At 43.5% G+C, this 10,215-nt stretch overlaps 1 long non-coding RNA gene across 2 annotated transcripts; it reads left to right on the top strand.

The window, feature by feature from the left end:
* Positions 1–2,401: 2,401 nt before the first annotated feature.
* On the top strand, positions 2,402–9,988 carry LOC140214245 (uncharacterized). Of its 2 annotated transcripts, none has more exons than XR_011891205.1 (6): positions 2,402–3,094; positions 3,484–3,592; positions 4,708–4,834; positions 7,164–7,276; positions 8,872–9,091; positions 9,863–9,988. It is a non-coding gene; the product is annotated as an uncharacterized lncRNA (long non-coding RNA). The 2 variants fall into 2 exon arrangements; XR_011891204.1 differs by having other exon boundaries at positions 2,404–2,808.
* Positions 9,989–10,215: the final 227 nt, after the last annotated feature.

The raw sequence follows: 10,215 nt of genomic DNA on the forward strand, positions 1-10,215 counted from the left end.
ACAGAGTAAATAAGATGTTCAGAGTTCAACTTCTGGAATTTCATGCAACGCACACATATACATCCCCATCAAAGCTGCTGTCGGTACTTTTGATGCAATGATTTTCACTTGGGGACATATTCTCGGATGAACACTTATGGCGATACTACTGCCTTTGCATGACACATTCCTCGACCAGCCAATAGGCACTGGATAGCACCATGATATTGTCGAAAGCTATCATCAGAGAATGAATCCTTTGTTCAGAGTAGATCTGCCTAAGATTTTATTGCAATATAGGAGTCGGGTACCATCAAAGTTTCATAATAAAATGCTATATGTTTGTGCACGCAATAAAATAATCTGGCAATGCGATTATAGCACATTGGAAACACTTCAAACAAGGACGAGTTGGCAAAGTTTATTGCAGGCAGTTTGATCAGTGACAAATTATGCATGCACTTTGTCACATCCTAATAATATTGCTTTGCATCAGAGATATCAGTCAGAGGTAGTAATGGGCGAACTTGAACCTGCATATTTTCCTAATAGCCAAGTGCATCAACCACAATACTGTCAAATACAAATCTGCTAAGAGCATGTTAGTGCCTGTTTATGTCAAATTGTAGAAGGTAGGCATGAGATTGGCCATGCATGCCCACATATAAAAATAAAAAGCACAACCACAAAACAGTGTAATAGGTTGGTGAACAGATAGCCAAAATAGCAGTCAAAATCCATCGCACTTTGTCACAAATAAATAAGAAAATGTGGTAATAACAATAACAATGCCTAAAAATGTCATGTGATCAATTGTGGTCATGATCACAGTTACTGCTGTGAAAAATTATTTGCACTAAGTGTTTCACAACTTGCTAAGAGAGCTTGACCTAGTAAAAAATCCTCATATGTGCACAGCAGTGGCAAAAAACGAGATGAGCGTCGCAACTTGGTGACCATTATCTGCCTACATACTACACAAAACTGAATTTAAATTTAAAGGAGAAATGACAAAGCAGTTCGTGTGCCAATGATGGTTAAGCGCACTGCAATGCCTTGCCATGTGTTGAAAGCTGACCTCCAAGCAACCAAAATGTAAGTGACCCTACACTGAAGCAGGGTCTTTAAATGACGAACGTGTATCACATCCTGGCGTTCGCGGACGCAGTCACCAAATGAAAAACACCTTTGCAAATCGCAATAACGACGAATGTCAAGCGCGCGCACACAGACAGAATGCGAGCAGTTTCCGAAAGCGCTCACGAAAGACTGTACGGACGTTCCTACGCGTTCGACGCATATCAGAAGCGCGCGCGTGCGCGCACACGCACACACACAAGCACAAAAGGCGAGCAGTTTCCGAAAGCACTCGCCTTACAAGAAAGCAAATCCCGCCGGCGTGGCACCATTTCCCGAAGCACAAACAACACCACAGTACACATCCGTAGAACGGCGCACAACAAGCCTGAACAAAGTGTACACCACTCGACGCCAAATCTGTCGTCGATTACGCCGCTGAGAATCACGAACACTTTCTAACATTCACAAACCAAACGACGATGTGCTGCGAACTTCAAACAGATTTTACGGCCCTGTCCGGTTGATAGGGCTGCTCCACAGGTTGTCCTCGCTGTTGAAAGCAATGTCACCAAAGTTGTTGAAAAAGGTCGCCTAAAACACGCAAGAACATTGAAATAATACGCCTGTACCATCCTGTACTACCCACGCTACCCATGCGATCACGGTTACCGGAACCACAGACGGCGAAGTAAACAAAAGACGTCATTTCCCCTCATTTCGGACCGAGACCTATAATTACTTTCTCAGTTGCACGACTCTTCCTTTCGAGCAAGGCGCGACTTGTTCCTGGGACTGTGAGGGCGCTGCGGTCGAGCTCTGCACCAAGTGAGCGGTGCTGCTCTGCTGACATGTGCAGGTTAGTTGCGGGTGTTTGCGCTTCTTGTGCTGTAGCCGATTTTATTTTCTCACTGCGTGTGCCTTGTCACTGTCCTCGTGCACGTGGCTGGCGGTCGAGGTCTTTTGCGTCCGGTTCAAGTTTTGCGCTCACGGAGACGCCAGTACCGGCGAAGTGTGGGTCACCGAGCGTTAACATTGCGTGCGCACTTTGGTTTGTAGGCCCACTTTTTTTTCATCTCATTCCTTTCTTCGGACCTGCACCCCCATGTATGGTGTCTGTAAAATATTATACTTCAGCTTAAACAACAATAGAAAGAAATAACGGCTGCTTTATTCAGCGAGCACCATGTAAATGCCGAGTGCCGCGACAAGCACCTATAACCGTGCCAGGCTATAGCAGACGATGCTTGGACGCTCGGCGTGGAGGTCGATGGCAGCGCTGTGGTGGCGTGAACGGTAGCGGGCTAAATGGTGCGCATAGGCTAGGAGTTGGGGTACTTAAAGAGGATCTATAAACGTTGTTGCGGCGGCCCGGTGGTCACGGGCGGTCGATGTGGTACTGATCGTTTGATCATATTTACGCGGTGCGTAGAGAACATGTGCTCCTTTTTTGTGTGAATTAACGATCACTAAGCCCTGCGTGCTGTGCAATGCTATTAGCTCGCTGTATGTTTCTTGCGGTGCGCCGTTGTTGATTATCGTAGTGCGGTCCACACGCGCTTCCTTTGTGCCCGGCTCATGAGAAGTGTTGTACTCTCGCCGCTCCCGCATCGGCTCACAGTGCACGGAAGAATGTGTTGATAGTTGTGCTATCGCGTGCTGTAGTTCACCGCAATTCAACACTACGCTGGACGGACTGTTGGTGCAGTCGATGCGGCGTGAACGGACACGAAGGAGCGCTCGCCTCAGAAGGTAAGTCCGGCGCCTAGCGCATTCTTATGGTTCATGTAGTGTACCTTGTCATGCGCAGCAGAAGATGATTAGTACAGCTACAAAAACAGTGACAGTGATTCCCTAATGTTCGTTCGATATCGTAGTGCACATTTAGGAAAACGTTTCACGAAAATTACCCCGAGATTGATGTTGTTAAGAGCTTCATCTATTGTTTATTTTCTTTTTGTTATGAAGTATGCTAGCGCCGGGGCATCGCTTGGTCTGAACGGGCACAAAAATTCAAGCAGGGAATGTCACTGCTTCTGTACGTAATTCCTCAGCAAGAAATCGTATAGACAATTCTAGAAGTACGTTGATGTGTTGTGCAAATGTTTTCACAGCTAACGTCAACGCGCGACGGCATCCAAATGATCTGACTCGTGAGAAGATTTTAGCTTGTATGCAAACTTTGATGCTTATAGATTGTCGCCAAGACAACCTGTATTTCTTGTGTTTAGTGTTCTGTTTGTTTTCGTGCCTTTGACACGTTTAATAACCGCCTGTGATGTAAGAATGAAATATTTATTTGTCTAAGCGGATGCAGCTTCTTGTAGCTCGCTGTACGAGAGCTTTCCACAATTTGACGCGATGTTGTTAAATCACAAGTTTGCAGATTCAGCAGTGATTACAATAAGCTGAACATTTATTGTTTAGGGATGTCACAATTTCCTGAGACGGAGGCATCTCTGCACCACAAAGGAGACTGCGGCACTATGCAGCCAGAACAGCACGACAAAGCATCTGATCTGCCTGCTTTGACAAGGTACGTACAAAACGGTCACAGCCATTTATGTGTTCTAGGTTCTATTCGTGTATTTGGTACCTGCCAACTTTCCCGATTAGTTTCTGCTTTTCCAAGTGTGCTGTTTGTGTACAGCGTGTCAAGGTAAATAGTGGTTAATAATGTATGCATAGAAAAATGTGGGCGCTGAGAGAAAGCTTTAGGAAAGTGCATGCTGTCTTTCCAACACAAGATTTCTGTCTAGAAATTTTGCAAAATATGAAGTGCAGAGGCTGGCAGGTTTGGCAAACAATGTTCAACACTTTCGCTTTAGATTTTAATGTAGCCGGTTCATTATCTGTCCCTAGTATAGCATAGCGTCAAGCTTGAAGCTGATCTCTGATGTCACGTCAGTTGCAGGATGTAATAACGTGGTATCACAAACTGCTTGTTACGCATGTCAGTCAACATGGTGCAGTGGTCACAGGTGCGAGTATAACCGAAAGCTGGGCATTCTTTGCCCTTCTGCACATGATGTGGGATAGAGCTTGAACTATGCTATAGTGGCGCCATCTCCCTCACCTTCTCTTCCTCATTATTCTGTTAACTTGCAGTAAAATGCACAACTTCTAGAGGCTTAATTATGGTGTTGTCTGCTGAACTTGGCTGATGTGAATTTCAGTAGTCTGGGGTACCCTCAAAGCCATGCTGTACTTTGCATGCATTTTAAAATGGTCAATTTGAAATATGTGATTGGCTGTGGCATTCTCAGAGAAACAAGGCCTCTTGTGAATAATGCATACATGCATTATTCGCATTTTCTAATACTCTTTCAAGAAGCAGCCTATAGGCTGCTCCCCGAAGAAGTGACCACCTTTGCTTACCCTACAGGGCAGTCTGGTCCAGTTTACTTAACCTGTCTGCCATCTATGCACGAGGAGGACAGAAGCGAAAAAAAGGGACCTTCGATTAATGTTTTTGCACAGATGGCTCATACATTGCACTTTCCTTATCTTGCAGGCTTTGTTAACTCAAAGCTTTCTATGGGCGAATATCAGCATTTCATTCCTATTTATACCTAATAAGAATTACTTTGTTCATAGTGTCACTTTTTATATTATACTCTTGTGAGAATAAGCTCACTTGTTTTAATGCAGATGTGGCTGGGCCTGCAGAAAGAGTGTAAGCACACTACTGTGTTGCTGATCAGTGCTGGTGCTGATCTCTACGTCTGAGTTGGCCTCACAACGTCCAGGCGCCACTGTGCTTTGCTTCATTGACAAGGTAATATGATATAGACACCTTGCACCTCAGTATCAGTTTTGAGAAATATGCTAAGACACAAGGGTTGGCCTTGGTGATAAATACACTCGTGTTCTTTTTTAAAGCGTTCTTCTTGCAGTGTTCCTCATGTACATGTTTTCAGAAGATGCTTAAATGCAAACCGCCATGGAACTTGTTTATGCCTTAAAGTAGCTCTCTTTCACCAAAAGAAAAGCCTTATTTAATGCACAATTCATAAGAAAGGTGAGGAAGTGACAGGACATAAGTCTAACAACCATCCAGTTTTACTGCTTGCACAGCACTATAAAGCGAGAGGTGGAAGGGCAAGAACAGATAAATCGAAAATGCATGTTGCTCACACAACCGCGAAAAGGACACATGGCATGGCTACTGTGACGCTTGTTTTACAATGATAAATAAGCAGTCTTGCTATCTGATAGTCCACTGGAGGTGGAGCCAACTTGCAGATTCCCTGTCACACATATAAGGAAATCTTAACGAATTTCGCCAGCACTATGGTCCTTATACATTGCCACGGTTGCACAGTTTTCAAACAAAATAATGCAAGTGAGCTTTGCACTACCAAGTGACCACGAAATGACCTGAGCATTCAGTTAACATGGTTGCAAATCCAGTCATTTATACATTGGCCTGTTTTGCCGACGTAGTGTCTACTGCACGACAGTGGTATTTAATATCCATCAACACCCCTGTGCTCTACGTACTCTTTCTTGCGTGCTTTTTTTTCACACGTAGTGGAAGATTACTTGATTCCAGAACAATTTGGTTTGTTCTACACATGATAGTGAACTTGCCAGTCTTATATTCAACATGGAATTGGGTAGAAAGATGTGGTATTTCTTATGGTGCCCTGGTGCATTCAGCTTGTGCAGATGCTTCAAGCTTGTATTGACAAAAATTGGGATGAAGCCATAGGAGGAGAGTTGTAAAAGTGTAACGAAAGCCTCCTGATAGATATGCTGAGTTGTGCTGCTGTGCACACTTATTGGTTATCCCTACTGGGTAATGCTGTTAGGGTTATGGATGCTTTGACACTGTAGGGCCTACAAGATGGCTAGCATTACAGAACACATTAAAACGACTGTAGGGATGCGTGTCGTGCTATGGTATCATAATTGGCCCACAAAGTGACCACCTTTGCTTACACTTGTGGTAATCTGGCCCAGTTTACTTAACCCGACTGCCATCTATGCATGAGGAGAAGGGACTAAAAAATGAAGGGACCTTCGATTAATGTTCTTGTACAGATGGCCCATACATTGCATTTTTCTTATCTTGCAAGCTTTGTTACTTAAAGCTTTCTATGGGCAAATATCAGCATTTGATTCTTATTTTTACCTAATAAGTATTGCTTTGTTCACAGTGTCACTTTCTATATTTACCGTATTTACTCACATAATGATCGCAGCCCTGAATTTTGTCGTCCAAATTCGATTTTTTTTTATTTCCTGTGTTGATCACACTCCGAACTTGCCGCAGCGATCTGTCATGTGCCAAGTCTAGCTATTAATGATCGCGCTTACCATCTGTCGAATGCTACGCGAACAACTCTTCAAGACAAACCAAGCAGTCTGCACGCACCAAACATTCTTCAGCAGATGCCCGATTTCATTCCTTTCATCACTTTCCGCACTTCCATGACAAAAAAGCTACAACCAAAATTGCCTTTATTATGTGTAGGCTTTGTAATGGTTGTGGTCAAGAACAACAAAAAAGGCACCTTTCGATTCTTCTCATCTGCACTCGTGGGCACGCAACAAATCTTGTAACACTTGTAACACAGCTAAGATATTCGCCCACCCTTAGCGGAAACGTGCTGTATTAGGATAGTAGTGAAGACAAATGCCGCAGTTTCCGCAGCATGCCCGCCGTGTCTTTCTACGTCACTGGCAGCTAAGCGCGCCCATCTGTTTCTGCCCCCTCATAGTGGACATGGCTACGTTATTGCCACAGACTTACTGATATTAATGATATTATTCATTCCGGATACGGAAGAAACTGTTTCAATGCATGTAGCATACTCACGAGAAAAAAAAATCGCATTCGGCGCATTTGGTGTGTTCAGCTTGCTGCGCCGGCCCCCATTTTTGTTTTGGTGTTCCGCACTACACTCAGTCGCAGCCACCTATTTGTTGACCTGTTGCCATCGCGCAGCAAACGCGGGATAAAAAAATTCTTTTTGCGGGAAATTTAACCGGCGTAATGATCACACATCTGAATTTGCGACCATTTTTTTACAAAAAAGTGCGATCATTATGCGGGTAAATACAGTACTCTTGTGACACCAAGCTCACTTGTTTTAATGCAGGTGTGGCTGGGCCTGCAGAAAAGCTGTAAGCAGACTGCAGTGTTGCTGATCAGTGCTGATCTCCACGTCCGAGTTGGTCCCACAATATCCAGGCACCACGGTGCTTTCACAAGGTAATATAATATGGACACCTTGCACCTTAGTATCAGTTTTGAGTTTGACTTTTGATAAATATTTAAGAAGACACAAGGGTTGGCCTTGGTGATAAATACACTCGTGTTCTTTTTTTAAAGTGCTCTTTCTGCAGTGTTCCTCATGTACATGTTTTCAGAGGATGCTTACACTCCTTAAATGCAAACTGCCATGGAGCTTCTTTAGGCCTTAAACTAGAACTCTTTCACCAAGAAAAAAGCCTCATTTAACGCACAATTCATAAGGAAGGTAAGGAGATGACCGCCAGTGTCTAACAACTATCCAGTTTGACTGCTTTCCCAGCAATATCAAGTGAGAAGCGAAAGGGCAAGAACAGATAAATCGGCAATGCATGTTGCTCGCACAACTGCGAATGCGACACGTGGCATGGCTACTATGAATGCTGGGGGGGCGATCGGAGGTGGTTGTTCGGCGTGTTCGTTCGGTTACCGGCGCGCGCGATTGACCTACTCTGCGCCTACGTCGCCAGCCGCGCCCCGCGGCTGGCGCCTTTCAGAACTGCATAGTCACACTCTGTAGTTGTGATGATCATGACCACGGTTTCATTCGCAGCGGTCAACTGTGGCAAGTAGCAGTTTCATTGTGACTTGGTGCAATGCACGCAGTCTCACAAACATGATGGCTATCGAGGACAATAATTGTACTGTGGCCTGCACGCTGGCATCCAATCAGCCAGTTACATTGAGTTTGTAGAACAATCTGTTACAGCCAGCTCAATGGTGAAAAAATTATCGGGATGGACCCGTGGTAGTGAATAGCACGTTTCTGATAAAGATGTGACCAAGTCTTGTGCTATGACTGCACTGCAAAGGAGTACTTCCTCAAGGCCCTTGCCACTACGAGCAGTATAATCAGTCGCGAATTGACATTTGCAGCTCCCATACTGCTTATGTGTGAAATAGAAACAGGATTTCTGGATTAATTCAGTATAAAAGTGTGTTTGTGTGAACGTTTGTTTTTTATTTTCATACCCTTAATAATTCAACATTCCGTTAATTCAGAATTTTGTTCCAGTCCTGGGAAATTTAAATGAATGAGCTTTTACTGTATACACCCCTTCTTTCACCGCATGTGTAATTTGAGCTCACTGGGTTACTGCAAGAACTTTTTTCAGCCTCAAGGGTAAGATTTCTAGCTCGGACAAAGCAGCTCCTTAAGGATGCAAGAAGTTTTACTGTGGTTTTCTACTGTTCCCATCTGCTTCCCTAAACTTCTTCTCAAATGTAAAGAAAATCTAGTATATCCCGTACAAAAGGTGCTTGTCGCTGACTGTGGGATTAAATGTGGTGAATCCTCTGAGCTAGAATTGTCCCTGGCCCATTATCAGTGAAGCTTCATTGACTAGGGCTTTCCTACAGCCAGGATGTAAACTTTGAACCTTTTGCATATATCTTAGTTTTATCCTTGAGTGCCATCACTGTGTCTGGCAACCTAGTTTCCCTTAATAACTGTTACCTTTTTTATCCATTATTTCGGGAAAAGATACTTTTCTGAGAGCACATATGCTATTTTTGTATTTGAGTAACTAATCTCTTGCAATTTTCATCTTTCGTAGGTTCACAATCCAAATGGGTTATTTATTTGTGCTAGCAAGTGGATGTGGGTAAACCAAGCCAAAACGGACAGCACGTTTGCCAGGGAGATTGCCCAATGCTTGTGGCAGGCACATGAATTAATCCACAGGAGTGTTACGAGCAAAATATGTATGCGAAAGCTAAAGGAAGGTGGTGAGGCCAAGCCAGCGTTGACACCACAAAAACTTGGTGCATATCTAAGTAAGTAGACCCTGTCCTGCTAGCTTATGTTTTCATAAGGATTGCAAAGTGTTTCGAAGTTAAAGGAGTAATGCCTATCACACAGTGCTTTTTCTGCACGAATATAATGGGCTGTCGGTAAGATCAGGTTGTATTGAGGTGATCTCTCATATGGGCTGACACAGTTCACATCTACACATCAGGGGCATGCATAGCTGTATGCGTATATTTAGTGCTGTGCTCTAGCTCGCTAACAAAAGCTATCATTTAGTTTCTATAGTGGTATTAAAGGTGCATTAATCTTTCCTATAAACAATTCTGCACTTTCATCTATGCAGTGTTTTCCGTCTGCATATTCCGCAGTGCGGTAGCAAAGAGCTGTGCTATCTGTGTATTCACTTGCATGAGCTTGTTATGCTTGTTCATTTAATGTAAAATACTTGTGGAAAAGTATTAGACTATTTCTGTGGTCTTGTATTGGAATTCTGCAGCCATTTATATTGTTTGTAAAACACGAACATTTAACAGAGACAGGAACAAGACAATGCGAGGACGAGCACTTGCTTTCAACTGCTGTGGTTAATGTTGAAATATCAATTTACATAGGTAAAAAACTCATAAGCCTCCGTGTTTTCTTTTTCCTGTTTCTCTGTGAGATTTTCACGCTTTACTCAATATCATGCAAGAACCAGCCCATTCAGTTATGCAGTGGAGCCACCTATTGTGCATGTCAGTTCCAATGGCTTGTTAGAATCTAACAGTGCTGGCTGCTTTGTTTACATTTTTTTGCAGAGGCATACGAGCACTTTGTTTCAAAAACGCCAAGCACCGTGGATACAGAGGCAAGGAGGCTGAAGGACCTGAACAAGCACCTGGCCACCATGCTTCGGGATGCAAAATAAAGATGGTTTGTGTTAATTGTGGGCCCTAAAAAGTGTCCTCTTTGTCTCCGAGCTGGCACATCGGCCGACTCACTTGATAGAAATTAACTCGCTGTAATGTTGGCAGTAGATGTTACTGTGTGGAACTTCACCAAAAATATTGCATGAACAAAAGAACTCATTCAACACAAATGAGAACACTTGTAGAATGCAGCTAAACAAGAATAGTGTCATTTTGCATAGCTGAACGAGAATATTTTCATG

The sequence above is a fragment of the Dermacentor andersoni genome, chromosome 11, assembly GCF_023375885.2.
Source record: "Dermacentor andersoni chromosome 11, qqDerAnde1_hic_scaffold, whole genome shotgun sequence".
Taxonomy (NCBI): Eukaryota; Metazoa; Arthropoda; class Arachnida; order Ixodida; family Ixodidae; genus Dermacentor; species Dermacentor andersoni.